Source organism: Canis lupus, chromosome 19 (genome assembly GCF_003254725.2).
Source record: "Canis lupus dingo isolate Sandy chromosome 19, ASM325472v2, whole genome shotgun sequence".
Taxonomy (NCBI): Eukaryota; Metazoa; Chordata; class Mammalia; order Carnivora; family Canidae; genus Canis; species Canis lupus.
Window position 1 is genome coordinate 51,989,923 of NC_064261.1, and position 19,033 is coordinate 52,008,955.

Sequence of the window (19,033 nt, forward strand, 5' to 3'; positions counted from 1 at the left end):
CCCTGAGAAGGAAAATGCTTAAAAATCTATTCCTTGCCTCTCTACTTCCCACTCACCAGTCTTGGTTGATGGGACGCGTGAGAGCATTGTGTCAAGAAAGAAGGGAGGCCTTAATGCCCCCCTCGAGTTCTAAGCATTCGGGGTCTCTCCCTCCTCCATCCTCCTCCTCCTCTCAGAAGTTTACAGAGGCGCCTGGCTCGCTCAGTCATACAGCATGTGACTCTTGATCTTGGGTTATAAGTTTGAGCCTCACATTGATTATACAGATTACTTAAAAATAAAATATTTAAAAAAATATTTACGAACCACTGGATAAAAGCGATTCAGAAGACTCGAGCAGAAAGAAGGCTTGGACTCAAACTGTGCAAATAGAATATAATTGAGGGGGTGAATGTGTGCTACTTCCAATTGGTCTAGAATGTTACTAAACTAGGGTTCATTACAGTCATTGCTACAAATCCAGAAACGACAATATAGGTTGCAGTGAAAAGGAGAATCCTGAAAAGGGAGGAGCATCGGCTTTGGATCAATAGGCTTGGACTCCAGTCACAGCTCAGCTACCAAAAAGCTAAAAGACCTCAGGCAAAGTTCCTCATGTTGTTTTGAGAACCAAAGGAGATCCTAGAGAGCTCTTGGTGCCGAGCCTAGGACACAGTGAGCTTACAACACAAGGTGTTAGATTTGCGTATGTGTTGATCTCTCTTAGCTGGCTTCTTGAGGATGGGAACATGCGTCCTTTGACCCTTCTGCATCTAGCGTGTGTTTGGCACATAGTAACTTCTTATAAAGTTTGGTTGACTTGAACTGAGTAAACCGATAGTAGTAACTGATTTAGGTTTTAAGTTAATAAACTATTTATTTGACTTTTTTCCAAATAGCTGGGAAATGAATTCAAATAGAAGAGGATCTGACCTGTCTCTTCTGGTGTTAAACATTCCTAACATGTATCTTATTGCAAACAAAGTGATCTATTGTCAACGCTGATGGTCTGCATTGGAGACAGGGCTGTGGTATGTTTAGTGTTACACAAGAGGTGTCATGTTGCCACAGCTTCTGCTCAGTGGGAAATCTATTTTCAGAGCAGATACTGAACAGAGGGCTAAAATTCCTGTCACGGGGACTGAGAGCAGAAAGCTTGGATTTAATGGAAAGATCATTAATGACAGAGAAAAATCAGATACAAATGCAGAGTCTCAAGAGATCCACAGCTACTGTATAATCCGTGCACACCAACCCTGCAGACCATGGCAGAGCCATCCGCAAAAATCAATGGATCAAGGCTTTCAGGTTGTTTTTTGAGTAAGTATGTAAGCAAAGGTTAAGAATGGAATTAAAAATAGACATTCTAGGTCAGGCCAATCCTAATGACACCAGAATAAGTTAGGATAAGGAGAATCACATCTAAACCAAACCAGTTAAAATGAACAAATGAGTAATTTGTAGTTGTAAACTACAAAAAGTATTGCATTTTTAGCATTATTATTTTCCCATGTTCCTCTAAGGATGTCTTAGCTTGCCCAGACCACACATGTCTAGGCTGATAGTGGTAAAAAATCAAAAGCTGGAAACCCAATAATCTAGCAATATCCAATTAGCTTTTAAGTCTTATTCTGGTTTAGGGTAAAGGGATACTATTTTGGGGATATCCAATACCCTGACACACTGTTTTGACTGTAGCTGGTTCAGACCTTTAGAAAGGAGTATTACTAACTGGGCCCTCACTGGGTCCATGAGCTGAAACCCGAAGGACTCATAGTACAGTAAGTACAGCCAAGAAGTAGTGAGGGGTGAAGCCGTTGCACCTCAGGCTGGAGAAGAGGAGGACACTTTTTATGTTCCTGAAGATAGAAAAACTTTTATGATTCTGCAATGAAATAGTGCATTGGTAGACTAAAGAAGAGCAACAGTTTTCACTTAGCACAAAACTGAGTAGGGTAATGCATTGGGAAAAGCATTAAAATGGATCACAATTTTCATTTCTTATGACTTTAGTGTACTTGTTGAGATGAAATATGTAGTTGGGCCAAGAATTAGAGTTGGAAAAAGAATTGCTTTTAGGTGCTTGGAGGACATGCTGGATGCTCTACAACTACTCATTGTCATATCACATGCCTAATGCTATGCCAAATGCTTCTCTTCCTACCTACGGGTCACTTATGACTTGGAAACATTCTTTTTTTTTTTTTTTTTTTGAAATTTTGCTATCAGGAGAAGTTTCCTTTTATTGGGAAATACATAATTTTAAGATATTGTACAATCGACAGAACCAATGTACTATGGGGCACCTGGGTGGCTCAGCGGTTGAGCATCTGCCTTTTGCTCAGGTCGTGATCCCTGGGTCCTGGGATGGAGACTTGGAAACATTCTTGTCAAGACATCAGCCTTGGAATTCCCATTTCCCATGACAGGAAGCCTGTTTTGTTCACCTGATGTTGAGGCAGTGACTTTGGGTCCTAGCAGAATCCACTAGCTCATCCCGTATTGATAGCATGGTAAGTCCTAACATAGTAATAATAACATGGTAGCTTCCATATTTATACCTACATTATCTTTCCTAGTAGCCTTGTCAGAAAGGTAAGCTCAGTAACAATAATTTTGAAAGATGGGACAAAGAATATAAGTGGGGAAATGCAAGATGGAGTCAGATTCTGCAGATGAAGACACTATGGTCTTAAAAGATCTAATCCCTCTAGACCTTAGTCTGTCACCTGATGAAGGAACTGAAACTGAATCAATGGTTTTAAAACTTTTCTGAAAAAAAAAAAAAAACAAACTTTTCTGGCTGCCATTTATATTATTGCAGTGCAACTCAATGCAGACATTTCTGTGTGTATAAAATACAACTGAAATTGTGTTTCACAAAAAACATAGGGACCTCCACAACATGCATTATGTCTGTTTTTTTCCATATTCCATTCTATTCCAGTTCACTATTTTTAAAGAAATATCTGAGTTGTGACTCACTACGTTGGTGTCAAGATCCACTAATTTACAATTTACCATTTGAAAAACAGTGAACTGTGTGATCACTAATAATCTTTCCAGTGCCTATCTCCTATTGTATACCTGCAGTCAAGAAATCAGGACTCAACACCTGAGCCCACTTCCCCTCTCTTGCTCAGCTGCTGTGAGAGAATAAGGGTGTCTCCCTGAGTTACGAGTTCCATATTCACTGTGGTACTTCTCAGTCTGGTATAGTCCTATAATCTTTCCATGATTCATTCTGTCATTCTTTGATTTGGTCAATTTATTCTCCAAACTTTTTGGTTTAGGAAGAAGAATCTGGGTTTGAATCCAAGCCTCATTTGTTAAACACCCTCCCTCATCTTCAATCTGAGGTTGTTGTGAGGATCAACCATAAAGGACGTAGCCTGTAGCACAGTGTGGGACTGTAGTGTGCATCAGAGGAGCGGTACTTTCGAGACAGGTTTGCTGGGTACTGTGCTGGCATCGGTGTTAGAAGAACTCCACTTGGAGCATGTCCTCGGGAGGCTCCAATGGTTCTCTTGCTCGCCTTGCTCTTTTTGCTTCGTAAACTCCTTTTAAAATCTAGCAATGCATCTCAAATGCTTTTCTGTCAGCAAACATAGCTGTAGGAGGTAATTTGTAGGGGTTGGTTACTATTACATTTACATTTTATGGTTATATCATAATTTGTCTCACTTTTTTAAAAATACGTTTCTAGTATTTTTCCTTTAATAAAGTTTTGTGTAAAGGCAAAGGTAATGCATAAGCATCGAAATATGAAATAGTTAAGTAGACAAGTTTTTAATTAGAAAAGCAAAATCCTCCTTTCTACTCCCACCTCTTTCCATTCTACACAATAACCTCTATTAATAATTTCTTGAATAGGCCAGCCGGGTGGCTCAGTGGTTTAGCGCTGCCTTCAGCCTAGATGTGGGATCGAGTCCCACGTTGGGCCCCCTGCATGGAGCCTGCTTCTCCCTCTGCCTGTGTCTCTGCCTCTCTCTCTGTGTCTCTCATGAATAAATAAAAAATGAAATATTTTTAAAAAATAATAATTTCTTGAATATACTCTTACATGTTTTCTAATGCATGTATAAACAATTGCAAATATATTCATACAGTTACATGAATGGTATCACATATATACATAGAAATGAGTTCTGCAAAGTACCTTTTATTTTTTTACATTTATGATTATGTATCTGTCATATCCTTATGTTAATCAGTTTAGTCGTCGTAAAGATCACTTATCTGACAGTTGCCTAAAGTTCATGTGATGTGCAGATCATTGCAACATAGCTTTAAAAATGAGTACCTTTGGGATAGCTTTTGTTGTCAGTGCGTGAAGATCTACTTCATTCTTTAAGTGGCTACATGAATTCCATTGTATGGACGGATCATAACTTATTTACCCCATCCCCTGTTGATCCACATTCAGCATATCCTAAAAATTGTGTCTAGATTTTGCTCTCACAAACAATAATGCAATGAACACCTGCGCACTCTCTTGAGATGACTCTAGGACAACTAGTAGAAATTTTTGATCTCTATTACCAAATTACCCCCCAGAAACTTGTGCCAGTTTGTCCCAAGAGTGTTATGAAGTGTCTAAATCTGTATACCCTCTCTAAACTTTTATCAATACTTTATTTTTATGATCCTTTTTTCTCATTAGTAAATATTAACAAGAATGTTTAAATTACTTCAATAGAGGAAAGGGGGACATGTGTGGATAAGAGGGAGTAAGGGCCTTGACAACCCTGGAATAATTTGCAGGGATTTGGGGAGCTGCATGTGGGACAAGAGAGATTTGACTCGCCATTAGCTCTCTGCAGGACAGGCTGTTTTGTGAAGGCTTGCAGCATCTACCTTGTGTCAGATCGTAACTCAAATGGCAAAAAACAAGCCTGGATACCATTTCTCAGCTCTGCCAAACATGAGCTATATTGACTCTGATGTGACTGATGTTACTTCCTCTCCTCTATCCCAGCAGTTGAGAGGTAAATGTAACACCGCCACCTTTTGTTGTCTAGGACTTGGCTTGTCAAGAAAAGAACTCTGGGAGTACAAATGGAAATCAACACTCTTGCCTTTTGCAGAACAGATGCTGAGATTCTGTTAAGAGTAGCTTTATGGTCTTCTGGAAACTTGGATTAACTTACTTGCCATTTTCTGGCAGAAGAAAGTCCCCTACAATTTATATTCTGCAACCTTATATTCTGGACTTTCTTTATAACCTACAAAGCAGGAATATCATCATAGAAACAATTGATGTTTTGTTCCAATATAAAAGAGCAACTGTTGGTTAAGACCGAGCACCTATTTTTAAATCCCGAATGTCAGTAATAATAAAAAGAAGTGGCAAAAAAGGCTCATGAAAACTAGAGCAGATTCAAATAACCAAGTGACATGTACCCAAGCAGGAAGACCCATATTACTGTAAAGTTGCAGTGGACCTTAGAAATAATTAAACCAAATATCCTTAGTTCATTATATGGGTGAGGACGTGGGTACACAGAAAGCTGTTGTGACTTATCTCAGGTCACTCAGTATGTTGGTGGCAGCACTAGGACTCAACCTTAACCCTCATGGGGACTCTAAGCTCGATGCCCCTCCCGCTGCACCACTGTCCCTCTGAAGATCGACAAGATCAGGTGGGGGATGGAAGTGGGAAATGGAGAACAGGAAAGGAGATCACAGCTGTCCAGAGCAGAGGGTGGGGGGTAGGGCAGAAGGAAGGTGTGGGTAGGGGAGACAAAGTACAAGACTTGGGTGGGGAAAGTCAAAAAGAAAGTTAATACCCAAGGCAGATGATTTCCTGCACAAGAGCACGCCCTACCTTAGTTTCTAAAGAAACCGCGATGCTGTTTGTTACTAGTATTTGCTAATATTAATTTTATCAATAATTAATGTATTTAATATTTAATTAATAATTAATTAATTTTACTAATAATAAAGGCAGTCCTTGTAGTGGCGCCTGACTGGCTTAGCTGGTAGAGCAGGTGACTCTTGATCCCAGGGTTGTGAATTTGTGCCTTACATCGGGTGTAGAGCTCACTTAAAAAGAAACAAATAATCATTGTAGTCACGTGTCCTGTTTTTTATTTAAAATCTATACTTAGGACAATAGCTAATAGGAGCGACATGTTGAAGTGTCAGCAACATATGCATGTGTGGTGTTGAGAGAGAGCTGCTTTGATACGCACACTGCTCCTATGTGTGCTCAAGAAGGTGAGGGACGGATTCTACTCGGATGGAATGGAGACAAGACCCAGCTCAGTCCATGTTTCCAGTGTTTAGAGAGCATTTTTAGCACCTTCTTTAGTTGACTTCTGTTTCCTCCAGAAATCAGAACATTATCCCTGCCAAGCATCATGTTTCCATGAAACCGTTCTCTCTCTCTCTCTCTAATTATAAAACTCTGGTTTAGCGTCTATAGCGTGGATGGCCACCGGCAGGCTCTTGGTGCACCCATGTCCAAGGAATATTTAATGAAAGGTCTTCTATCTTCCTGGAGAGATAGTGGAGAGTCACTGGTGATAAAATCAATAGGTTAAATTACTCTAATTTGAAAAATCCTAGTTTTTCCCACCATTGATTCAGAAAAGGTAGAAAACCAATCTGTTCTATTCAGTCAGCAAGGCTCACTTGCAACCAGGTGAGAAATTTGTTAAAGATCTCCCTAGGAAGCTAGATGGAACACTGGAACTTGTTCTGGACCCAGAAGATTCTGGGTCTTTGAGGTGAATTGTAGAGGGAAAAAAAAGGACAGAAGGACAGAAAGGCCCTGGAGGCTTTTTGCCAGCTTGTGTGCCAGAAACAGAATATTTGCTACAACTGCCTTTGCAGAGGAAAAGAGGCTACCCTATGGCAAAGTTCCCAACCCCTTCTACGAGCTCCTGCTGTAGGTGGCAGAGGGGAGGCCCGTCAGCAGCCTGGTGTCTACTGTGGGGAGCATATTTTCAGCTTATTCTAATTTTTAAAATTCTCCATCAGTCGTCGTTCACTAGGTTATGCTATTGTAACCGACAATCTTAAACTATTAACGGCTTCAAAAGCGAAGTATTTCTGTTTTGTTTTGTTCCTCCCCTGGGCTCACGTTATATATCAGCTGCACATTAGCTCCACGGATCTGCTTTATTGTGGGATTCAGGCTAGCAGAACAGTCTCTTTCTGGAACATGCTGTTCTGTGTGTTGAAAAAAAGCGGTTCCAGGATGCTGGGAGAAGGTGGCCATGCCTCTTAGAACTTTCTGCTGGGTGGGCCCCCTCTCACTTCCGCCCACGTTTCACTGGCTGAAACGAGTCATGTGGCCAAGTGCTGCCCACGGGGAGGCCGCTGTGCTCTCCAGGTGACTCTGTAAGACACGGCCGGGCAGGCGGGAGTGGGAGGGGGCAAGGAACACTCACACGTGGCTACGCAGCCTGCCACAGGGTCCTCCACTCAGCAGTGTGCGGGGCACCTGCGTGCACGGTGTTCCCCCAAGGCCAGGGTGGAGTTCACGCCCTTTGACCTGTCCTGACCCGTAGCTCTCCAACCCAGGGGCATCCGCAGTAAGCTCTGATTTCTAAACCAGGAACGGGTTAAGGTCAAGCTTGACGGGCGTGTGGCTTTCACCACCCATGTTTTCCCCATTACTGAACAATGGGTATGTCTGATAGGGTCCCTACATTTTAAAAAATTGGGCAGAATGGCAAAAACAGGAAAATATCTATAGGATGTTTTCCGTAGGGCTGCGACTTGGCTTTTTTATGTGGAAAACTGTAACATGGGGGATTTTGAGTGGAGGTTATAAAAGAAAATCCAATTTTGAATGGTTTCTGAGCCAACTTTCCCTATTTGTGTGTTTAGATAAAACAAGGAGGAAAGGCAAGTGAAGATCAGCTGTCTTTAACCACTGGGTCTTTTTTTCCCCATGAAAATCAGCTTCAAACATCAGTGACTCTGAAATGCAAGGCCAGCCCCGGGCAGAAGGTTCTCGAGAGCTGGTTTGCCTGGAGGATTTCCTAGTGGCGTCTTCAGGAAGCGGTGCCCTCAGTTGGGCCCTCGGCCAGCCCAGAGCCCTCTGGCTGCCTTTCTGGCCCCAGAATCTGTGAATTCAGCAGAAATGTGGGCGGAGGGTGTTGGGGCTGCTGGAGCTGTCACACAGCCTAGGAGCCAGCGGTCGCACAGGGAGCCAAGTGCACAGCAAATTATACTAGAGTGATGAGTACTGCAGGGAAGAGGCCCGCAGAGGGCTTTTCCAGTACGACGAAAGGGAATTACAACGCACTCATACAAAATGGAAAAGACTTCCTCCAAAGAATGATGTGTAAACCCAGAAAAGGGGGTTCCGGGGGCCGGGGAGGAGGGCAAAGTCCCTCTGGGGCTGGGACCGCAGACTCCTAAGCAGGACTGAGGACTGGGGCAGGGACTCCTGCCGTGTCCCTGCCCAGGCATGGCCTCACCAAGCCTTTTATCCTGACGAATGCCACCCTGTGACGAGTCTTCAAAAAGCCCATCTCACCTTTTTTTTTTTAACGATTTCTTTAATTTATAAACTGTCATAAATTTTTTTTTTATTTTGAAAAATAATTTGAACACCAAAGAGTTGTTTGGAAAGATAATAAAATAAATACCACGCAGGTACCACCCAGAAGTAACAAATATTAATATCATATTTTATTGTATATATTTTATCACTCTCTTAATAAATAAACTATTACCAATAAAATTGAAATTTCCTATAAATCTTTCCTGGGTCACATTTCTCCTCATCCATCTCTTCAGAGTTAAGTGCTGTCATGAATTCCGTGATTCTGCCCTTGTTTTTATGTTTTCTAAATATATATTGATAAACAGCATAGCTAGTTTATAGGTATGTAAATTTTATGGAAATTATTTACTGTACTATTAAGCAATCGTCTGTAACTGGAGTGTTTCTTCACATTGTGTTTTCAAGATTATTTCTATATAACTGAAGTCCATAATATAAATATACCAAAATTAAGTTGGCTTTATAGGTGAGCTTCAGTTTTTTCCTTTTACTAAGAAGACTACAGTAAAAGCCTTTGTAGGAAGTACATTTATCTATTTATTTATTTTTACATGTCTCACTTGAGTATTACCTGCAAATGCAGTTGCCTGGCCATTGAGAACACACTTCTATTTTTTTGAGAACACACAGTTTAAATTTTCCTAGACATTAATATCTGTTCGATTTAGTGTTTCCATTTTCTTTGGGTAAATACCCAGCAGTGAATCATATGGTGATTCTATTTTTAATTTTTTGAGGAACCATCATCTTGTTTTCCCCGGTGGCTGTGCCAGTTTGCAGTCCCATCAACGTGCGTGACGGTTCCTTTTTCTCTATATCCTTATCAGCGTTTGCTGTTTCTTGTGTCTTTGAGTTTAGCCATTCTGACGAGTGTGTGGTGGATCTTCCTGTGGTTTCGATTTGCATTTCCCTGACAATTGGTGACGTAGAGCACCTGTCATGTGCTTGTTGGCCATCTGTATGTCTTCTTTGGAGAAATGTCTACTCGGGTCTTCTGCCCATTTTTTGATTATTTGTTTTTTGGTGTTGAGTTACATAAGCTCTCCATATATTTTGGATACTAACCTTTTATCAGATATGCAAATGTCATCGCAGTCAGTAAATTGTCTTTTAGTTTTGTTGATTGATTCTTTGTTCTGCAGAAGCTTTTTATTTTGATGTTTATTTTGTAGTTTATTTTGTTTCTCTTGTCTCACAAGACATACTAGAAAAATGTTGCTCCGGCTGATGTCTGAGAAATTATTGCCTGTGCTCACTCCTAGGATTTTTTATGGTTTCAGACCTCACATTTAGGGTTTGTGTGTGTGTGTGTGTGTGTAAGATTTTATTTATTTATTTATTTATTTATTTATTTATTTATTTATTTATGAGAGACCCACATAGATAGAGAGAGAGAGGCAGAGACACAGGCAGAGGGAGAAGCAGGCTCCATGCAGGGAGCCTAATGCGGGAATTGATCCTAGGTCTCCAGGGTCACACCCCAGGCCGAAGGTGGCACTAAACCACTAAACCACCCAGGCTGCCCACATTTAGGTTTTAATCCATTTTGAGTTTATTTTTGTGGTTGGTGTAGGAAAGTGGTCCAGTGTAGGAAAGTGGTCCAGTTTTATTCTTTTGCAGGTAGCTGTCCAATTTTTCCCAACACCATTTGTTGAAGATGCTGTCTTTTTCCCATTGGATAGTCTTATTTCCTTTGTTAAAGATTAATTACCACATAAGCATGGGTTTATTTCTGGGCTCTCTGTTCTGGTCCATTGATCAATATGTCTATTTTGTGCCAGTACTATACTTTTTTGATTACTGTAGCTTTGTAGTATATTTTGAAATCCGGGACTGTGATACCTCCAATTTTGTTCTTTTTCAAGATTGCTTTTGTGATTCAGGGTCTCTGTGCTTCCATACAAATTTTAGGATATTTTTGTTCCAGTTCTGTGGAAAAGGCTTTTGGTATTTTGATAGGGATTGTGTAAAATTTATAGATTGCTTTGGATAGTATGGACATTTTAACAATATTTGTTCTTCCAATCCATGAGAAAGGAGTATCTCTCCACTAGTTTATGTCATCAATATCTTTCATCAGTGTTTTATACTTTCAGAGTATAAGTCTTTCACTTCCTTGGTGAGGTTTATTCCTAAGTATTTTACTATCCTTGGTAAGACTTCCAGTACTCTGTTGAACAAACATGGTGAGAATGGACGTCCTTGTCTTGGTCCTGAACTTAGGGGAAAAGCTTTCAGGTTTTCACCATTGAGTGTGTGCTAGCTGTGAGTTTTTCATACATGGCCTTTATGATGTTGAGGTATGTTCCCTCTCAGCCTACTTTGTTGAGGTTTTTTATTTGTTTGTTTTGTTCTGTTTTTATCGTGAATGGATGTTGTACTTTGTCAAATGCTTTCTCTGCCTCTATTGAAATGCTCATATGGTTTTTATCCTTTCTCCTGTTGGTGTGATGTATCACATTGATTGATTTGCTAATATGGAACCAGCCTTGCATGCCAGAAATAAATTCCACTTGATTATGCGAATGATTTTTTTAAAATGCATTGTTGGATTCAGTTCGCTAATATTTTGTTGAGGATTTTTGCATCTATGTTTATCAGAGACATTGGCATATAGTTCTCTCTTTTTTTGTAGTGTCTTTGTCTGGTTTTGGTATCAGAGTAATGCTGGCCTCATGGAATGAATTTCTAAGCTTTCCTTCCTCTTCTACTTTTTGGCATAGTTTGAGAAGAATAGGTATAAACTTTTTTTGAAATATTTGGTGGAATTCCCCTGTGCAGTCATCTGGTCCTGAACTTTTGTTTGTTGGGAGTTCTTTGATTGCTGATTCAATTTCATTTCTGGTCTGTTCAAATTCTCTATTTCCTCCTGATTTAGCTTTGGGAAGTTATATGTGTTCAGTAATTTTTCCATTTATTCTAGGTTATCCAATTTGTTGGCACATAATTTTTCATACTATTCCCTTATAATCCTTTGTATTTCTGTGGTGTCAGTGTTATTTCTCCTCTTTCATTTCTGGTTTTGTATATTTGAGTATTCTCTCTCTCTCTCTCTCTCTCTCTGATGAATCTGCTAAAGGTTTCTCAATTTTGTTGACCTTTTCAAGGAACTAGCTCCTGGTTTTATTGATTTGTTCTATTGTTTTTTAAGTTTCTGCTTCATTTATTTCTGCTCTAAACTTTATTATTTCCTTCTTTCTGCTAGTTTTGGGTTTTGTTTGTTCTTTTTCTAGCTACTTTTGGTGTAAGGTTAGGTTGCTTAGTTGCTCTTTTTCTTGCTTCTTGAGGTAGGCCTGTGTTGCTCTAAATGTTCCTCTTAGAACTGCTTTTGCTGAATCCCAATGGTTTTGGACTGTTGTGATTTCATTTTCATTTATCTTCATGTATTTTTTAAAATTTCCTCTTTGATTTCTTGGTTGAACCATTCATTGTTTAGTAGCATGTTATTTAACCTCCATATATTCTGTCTTCTTTTCTCTTGCAATCCTCCATATATTTGTGTTCTCTCCAGACTTTTCCTCATGGTCGATTTCTTGTTTCATAACATCGTGATTGAAAAAGATGCATAGTATGACTTCAGTCTTTTTGAATTTGTTTATTTTTTGTTTTATTTTTACTTTTTTTAAAGATTTTTTAATTTATTTATGACAGACACAGAGAGAGAGGGGGGCAGAAAAACAGGCAGAGGGAGAGGGAGAAGCAGGCTCCACGTAGGGAGTCCGACACAGAACTCGATCCCGGGTCTCTAGGATCACACCCCCGGCCAAAGGCAGTGCTAAACCGCTGGGCCACTGGACTGCCCTGAATTTGTTTAGATTTATTTGTTTTGTGGCCTAAATATGATCTATTCTAGAGAATGTTCCATATATACTTAAAAAGAATGTGTATTCTGCTGTTTTAGGATAGAACATTCTGAGTATGTTTGTTAGATCCATCTGGTCCAACGTATCTATCAAACCCACTATTTCCTTACTGATTTTCTGTTTGGATGATCTATCTATTGATGTCAGTGAGGTTTAACGTCTCCTACCATTATTGTATTACCATTGATTGCATCCTTTATGTTTGTTGTTAGCTGCTTCATGTATTTGGATGCTCCCATGTTGGGTGCATAAATATTTACAATTGTTATATCTTCTTGTTAGATTGTTTCCTTTATGATTATGTCCTTCTTTGCCTCATTACAGTCTTTGTTTTAAAGACTTGTCTTACACAAGTATTGAAGTCTAACTCTCTTTTCATGATAAATACTTTTCCATCCCTTCACTTTCAATCTGTGTGTGTCTTTAGGTCTGAAATGAGTCTCTTGTAGGCAGGATTAGGGGAGTCTTGCTTTTACATCCATTCTACTACCTTGTGTCTTTTCATTGGAGCATTTAGTGCATTACATTCAAAGTAATTAGTGATAAGTATATACTTACTGCCATTTTGTTAGCTGTATTATGATTGTTTTTATAGTTCCTCTCTGTTCCTTCTCTTGCTGTCTTCTCTCATGGTTTGCTGGCTTTCTGTTTATTTTTTGCACATCTATTGCTTGTTTTTGATTTGTGCTTCCCATTAGGTTTGTATATAACATTTTATACATATAGCAGTCTACAGTAAGTTGATGATTGCTTAATTTTGAAATTTTTCACTTCTCTCCCCTCCATATTTTCAGTTATTTGGTATCATATTTCACATCCTTTAATTTTGACAGATTTCTACATATATATTTGATTTGGTGTTTGTGCTTTCTATTTTTCTTACTCTTACTTATGTTTTTTTGTTTTCCACTCATAGATTCCCCATAAGATTTTTTTTTTTTTTTTTTTTTTTTTTTTTTTTTTTTGTAGGACTGGTTTAGTGGTTGTGAATTCATTTAACTATTTTTTTGGGAAACTTGCTCTCTCCTCTTCTGAATGATGGCCTTGCTGATTAGAGTATTCTTGGCTGCAAGTTTTACCCTTTTAACACTTTGGATATGTCATGCCACTCTCTTCTGGCCTACAAAATTTCTGCTGAAAAATCAGCTCATAGCCTCATGAGATTTGCTTTGTATGTAACTGTCTTCTTTTCTCTTGCAACCCTTCACATTCTTCATCACCATTATTTTTTTTCCATTTTAATTACTATATACCTTAGTGTGGACCTCCTTGGGTTGATTTTGTTGGGGGCTTTGGATCTGGATTTCTGTTTTCTTCAATCTTCAATAGGGAAGTTTTCAGCTATTTTTCAAATAAATTTTCTGCTCCCTTTTCTCTCCTTTCATGGGATAACTATAATGTGAATGTTATTATATTTGATGATGTTGCCAAGTTATCATAGTCTATTTTCATATTTTATTATTTTTTTCTCTCTCCTGTTCAGCTTGATTGCTTTCCATTACTCTGTCCTCCTGGTTGCTGATCTGTTCTGTTGCCTTTAGTGTACTATTTTCCATCTAGTGTATTTTTAATTTCAGTTAGTAAGTTCTTCATCTCTGATTAGTTCTCTTTTATTTGGTTTTTAAATTTTATTTATTTATTTTTTAACCTCTTTGTTGAAGGTCTCATTGAGGTCCTCCACTCCTTCCTCAAGTCTATTGAGTATGACCATTACTTTAAATTCTCTATCCGGCATATTACTTATCTCCATTTTGCCTTTCTCCCCCACCTCCTCATATCTGGAATCTATAATTTGAAGGTAATGGGCAATTAGGCAGAGTTTATTATTTTCATAGAAATGTTTGTTTATCCAGTTCTTGAAAGCTAGTTTCAGAAATGCAAGGTTTTTTACAAAAGGAAGTTAATTCTGAAGCTCTCTTATTTTATGATTCTAGGTTTGAACTGAATGCACTTACATGGTGAGAATGTGAAATGACACATAGCACCTTCTGGGGAGACATGCTGTGTTTCTGCCTGCTTTTCCCTCTTCACCCCACCCCCAATTATGAATACAGCAAGTCTGTCCTGTAAATATATATGACAGGCAGAGACATGGCCTCTTCTAGGCCTTGACCCTGAGAATTTCTCCAGCAGTGGATGTATTTCTACAGCTGGGGGACCAGCTGAGGGAGCAGCAGCTCATTCAAGAGGAACAAGCTCTCCTGCTGTAATGGGTCTGGAATGTAGACATGGGAGCTGTCAAAGGAGCTTCTCTCTTCTTCATATTGACAGTTTGTGCTCACTCCATGACATGGGTGCTGCAGAAACATGACCTGGAACTGATATGTTCTGGCAGATACAAGATGGGAGATTTAAGGCTCATTCACATTGCTTTTTTTTTCTCTTCCATGATGGTACTGAATTGTTGAAGCAGGAGGGGGGCTTATAGCTGGCAGAGAGGGTTCCCAGACCCACCATCAAAGCCAGCTCTGGGTGGCCCAATAAATCCATATGGAAGCCATTCCTGGGATTCTTGGAAGATGGCACTGTTATCTACATATGGAATTGTACTATACATTGAATAAAGCTGTAAGATGAGATATCTTCAAAATAGGGACTAAAAGAATAGAATAAACAAAACCAACTTTTAGACAAGATAACAGGAAAGTAGTATAGAAAAGCCATATGATGACCTGGTTTTTCAGTTCAATATACACAATCAATTTTGATGTTGGAACATAAAAATTCTATTATGATCAGATTTGATCGCTTATGTAAATAAAATTGAACTCTCTCTGTGTAGCTTTAAATTTTCTTTTTGGGAGGGAGGAGAAATGAAATTTTGCTCTTGAAAATTCTACCCAAGTCATCAGCATATGTTAAAACATTTATTCAACAATTATTAAATAATACTTATTCTGTGTTAGATACTAGGGATGCAGTGATGTAAAGGAGAAGGATGACTCCCCCAATGCTTATCTTTATCAAAGGCAGAGCCTGATTAAAAACAAGTACCCAAATAAAATAATTGCAAAATCTGATAAGCATATGAATGAGACCAGAGAGGGACTGAGAAAGAGAATATAAATGAGGAGTAATGGATTTCTTAAGTGGACAAAAACGGTGAGATTTAAAGTATATGAATGGGATAGTCATGTGAAGAATGGGGGATGAGCATCTCAGGTAAGAGAAAAAGTAAATTCAAAGGCCCTCTCATGATTTGTTCAAAGAATTGTGAGAAAACCAGTGCGGCAGAAGTTAAAAAGGGGTGAGAAGGATAAAGAGGGCTGGAGAAATGATCAAGGGCAGAACAGTAAGGTGTAGTAAGGAATTTGGATTTTGTTACATATTATGGGAAACCCATAAAGAGCTTTTAGCAGGGAAGAGACATAATCCAACACACACACACACACATACACGTTTTTAAAACAATCTCAAACTTAGAGTGCGGCTTTTCCTCCAGAACCATTTGAGAATAAATTGCAGTATGATACCTTGTGTTTGTTATTTATTGCTGTGTAACAAATTATCCCACAATTTAGTGGCTCAAAACAGCCTTTATAATCTCAGATTTTCTGCACATCGGAACCTGGGCTTAGCTGGCCCCTCTGTCTCATAGTCTCTCATGGGCTGCAAACAAAGTGTTGACGGAGCTGCAGTCTTACCTGAACGCTCGATTGTAGCAACAACACTTCCAAGCTTGCTCAGGTGGTTGTTGGCAGGATTTAGTTTCTCATAGGTTACTGACCCAAGGCTTTGTTAAGGGTTCAGTTCTTCACAGCCTTCCTCACAGGTCTCCCTCAACTCATTGCCACATAGTCCTCAACATAGCAGCTGACCTGTCTTAGAGTGAGTGAGCAAGAGAAGGAGAAAGAGCAGCCAAGAGACAGTCTTGTTATAACCTAATCACTGAGTGCTATGCTATCACTTATGTCATTTTCTAATAATTAGAAGTGAACCACTGGGTGTAAATACATTCAGTGGGAGATTATACAAGGGCAGGAATATCAAGAGGTGGGTACCATGGGGACCATCTTAGAGGCTACCTACCACATGACCCATCACACCAAGCACCTACAACAAGGACGTTCTACTAACCACAATGCAATCACCAAAATTAGGAAACCAAATCAACCCTAACCTCAGACTCTATTCAAGTTTCGCCAGTTATTGTAGTAATACCTTTATGGCAAAAGGATCTAGTCCAGAATCATGCTTTGCTTTCAGTTGTCATATCACTTTAGTTTCCTTCAGTCTGTTCGCTTCCTCAATCTTGTCTTGGCAGTCATAGTCTTGACATTTTTTAAGATTGCAGGCTAGTTACTTTGTAGACAGCTTCTTAGTTTGGGTTTTCTGATGTTACTTTGTGGTTGGATTCAGGTTATGCATCTTTGGCAGGAGAGAAGTGATGCATTGCATACTATTAGGTGGCACATGGTTTTGATCAACTCATTCATTGCTGGTGATTTTAACTTTGATCCCCTAATTAAGGTGATGTCAGCTAAGCTTCTTGACTCTAAAGATACCTTTCTCCCTCCCTTGTAATCAATAAATATTTTGTGAAGAGGTACTTTCCAGCTTTCCCATTCCTAATCTATTCATTTATTGATTCATTTCAGTATGGACTGTATAGACTAGTCAGTATAGATTTCATCCATCTTATTCAATGGATAATTATTTATTACTATCACTATTAATTTTGATGCCAAATAGTTTCAGCTTTGACCCATGGGAGCACTTCCAAGCTAGCTATGGTTTTCTATGTTTTTTTTTCAAGGTGCCCCCATCATTTTTGAGCACTTCCTTAGTTTCTGACACAAAATATGTCCCAGATTCATCTTGTACTTCTCCTACCCCAGCCTTGGGATCATCCATTTTACTAAGGAGTCCTGGTTCCTTTTAGTGGAGAAGGTATTTAGAAACCAAGACATGTGCATATTGTCACTGGGGTGTTACAGCTCCCAGGCTTTCTCAAGGACAGAGCTAGGCGATACACATGTATACCTGTAGGCATATGTGCAGACACACATTTATATTCATTTCTTTTTATGTCTATTCATGTATATAGAGAACTATGAATTCATACTGCTATCTCCAATTCCAATGCAAACTACAAGGCAAATTCTATTTTTCTACCTTTCTATATTTATAACCTCTTTTTCCCACAATAAGAAACCTGACTTCCAATATCTTTAATATATTTACTTGTTTGATCAGTGTCCATGCATGCAACCAACTTCCAATTTCTGCCACCAATCCCTACTCCTCTACTCCTGGTATGGATGATCTCCTGACCCCGCTCAGGCTCCAACAGCCACGCTGGGCTATTACCATCTCCACCTCTCCTGTGTGCATATCCTTCTCACCCATCCACGCTTAGGCAATATGTGCCATGCCATCACCTCATGTGGATGTCCTCCTCAGCTCTACTTAGGTTTTGATCCCTAGTTCTGGGCCATTGTGGTTAATACCTGGCTACATGGATGCCTTTCTTGTTCAGCACCAGTGAATGGCTTTTAGGCAGAATTAGTTTTTTTTTTCTTCCAGTTTTATTGAGATACAATTGACAGAAGGCACTGTATAAGTTTATGGCATATAGTATTAATAACTTGTGAAATGGTTACCACAATAAATTCAGTTAACGCCCGTTATTTCATGTGGATACAAAAAAAAAAGAAAAAGAATGAAAAATGTTTTCCTTGAAGCAAGAACTCTTAGGATCTACTCTCTTAAAAACAATCAAATATACCACATAACAGTGTTAACTATAGTTGTCGTGTTATGCATTCACCCCCAATATTTATTTATCTTTTAACTGGAAGTTTGTACCTTTTGACTGCCTTCGTTGGAATCCTCCAGCCTTTGTCTCTGATAGACACAAATCTGTTTTTTGTTTTGTTTTGTTTTTCTTTTTCTATGAGTTGTTGTTTTGTTTTGTTTTAGATTCACATATAAGTGAGATCATTCAGTGTTTGTCTTTCTCTAACATTTCATTTAGTGTAATGCCTTCAAGATCCATCCACATTGTCACAAATGGCAGGATTTCCCTTTTTATGGCTGAATTATATCCAAAGGGCTGAATTGTTGAGGAAGGGTAGGAAAGCAAACTAGAAAAAGAAGAACCATGGTATATTTTAAGCCAGCTTCTCTTATTGTTTCATGGAGCATGAATGGGAGAAGGCAGGAACTGAAGCAGAGGCCAGTTGAAAGGCTACTAGACAATGTTATCTGAAAGATGATAGTAGATGACTTAAGAGGCTGGCAGTGCAGTGAAAAAAAAAAGCATTTGGGAAGTTGAAATCACTTTCTCTTGGATGACAGTCGGAGGTACAGGAAAGGTAGAAACCTAGAAGTCTTAGGCAGTTGATTAAAACATGGTGCCCTCTACTAAGATAAGAAGGAATTGGGGCTGAGGGTATAGTAGGTGGAGAAGAATCAATCATTATTTTCCAAACATGTCGAGCTAGAGACATATGTGAGATTTAAGAGGCGATGTTAAGTAGGTCCATGGATACAGGAGTGAACTCAAAGCAGAAATGTAGGCTGGCCATATAAATTTGGGAGACATGAACGTAGAGAAAGAATTGAAAGAGGGAGAGCATCCAGGCCTGAGCCTCAGAAACTCATATGCCAGGAAGAAGAGATAGATCTAACAATAGAGTTTGAAAAGGAGAGGCTAGTGGGTAAA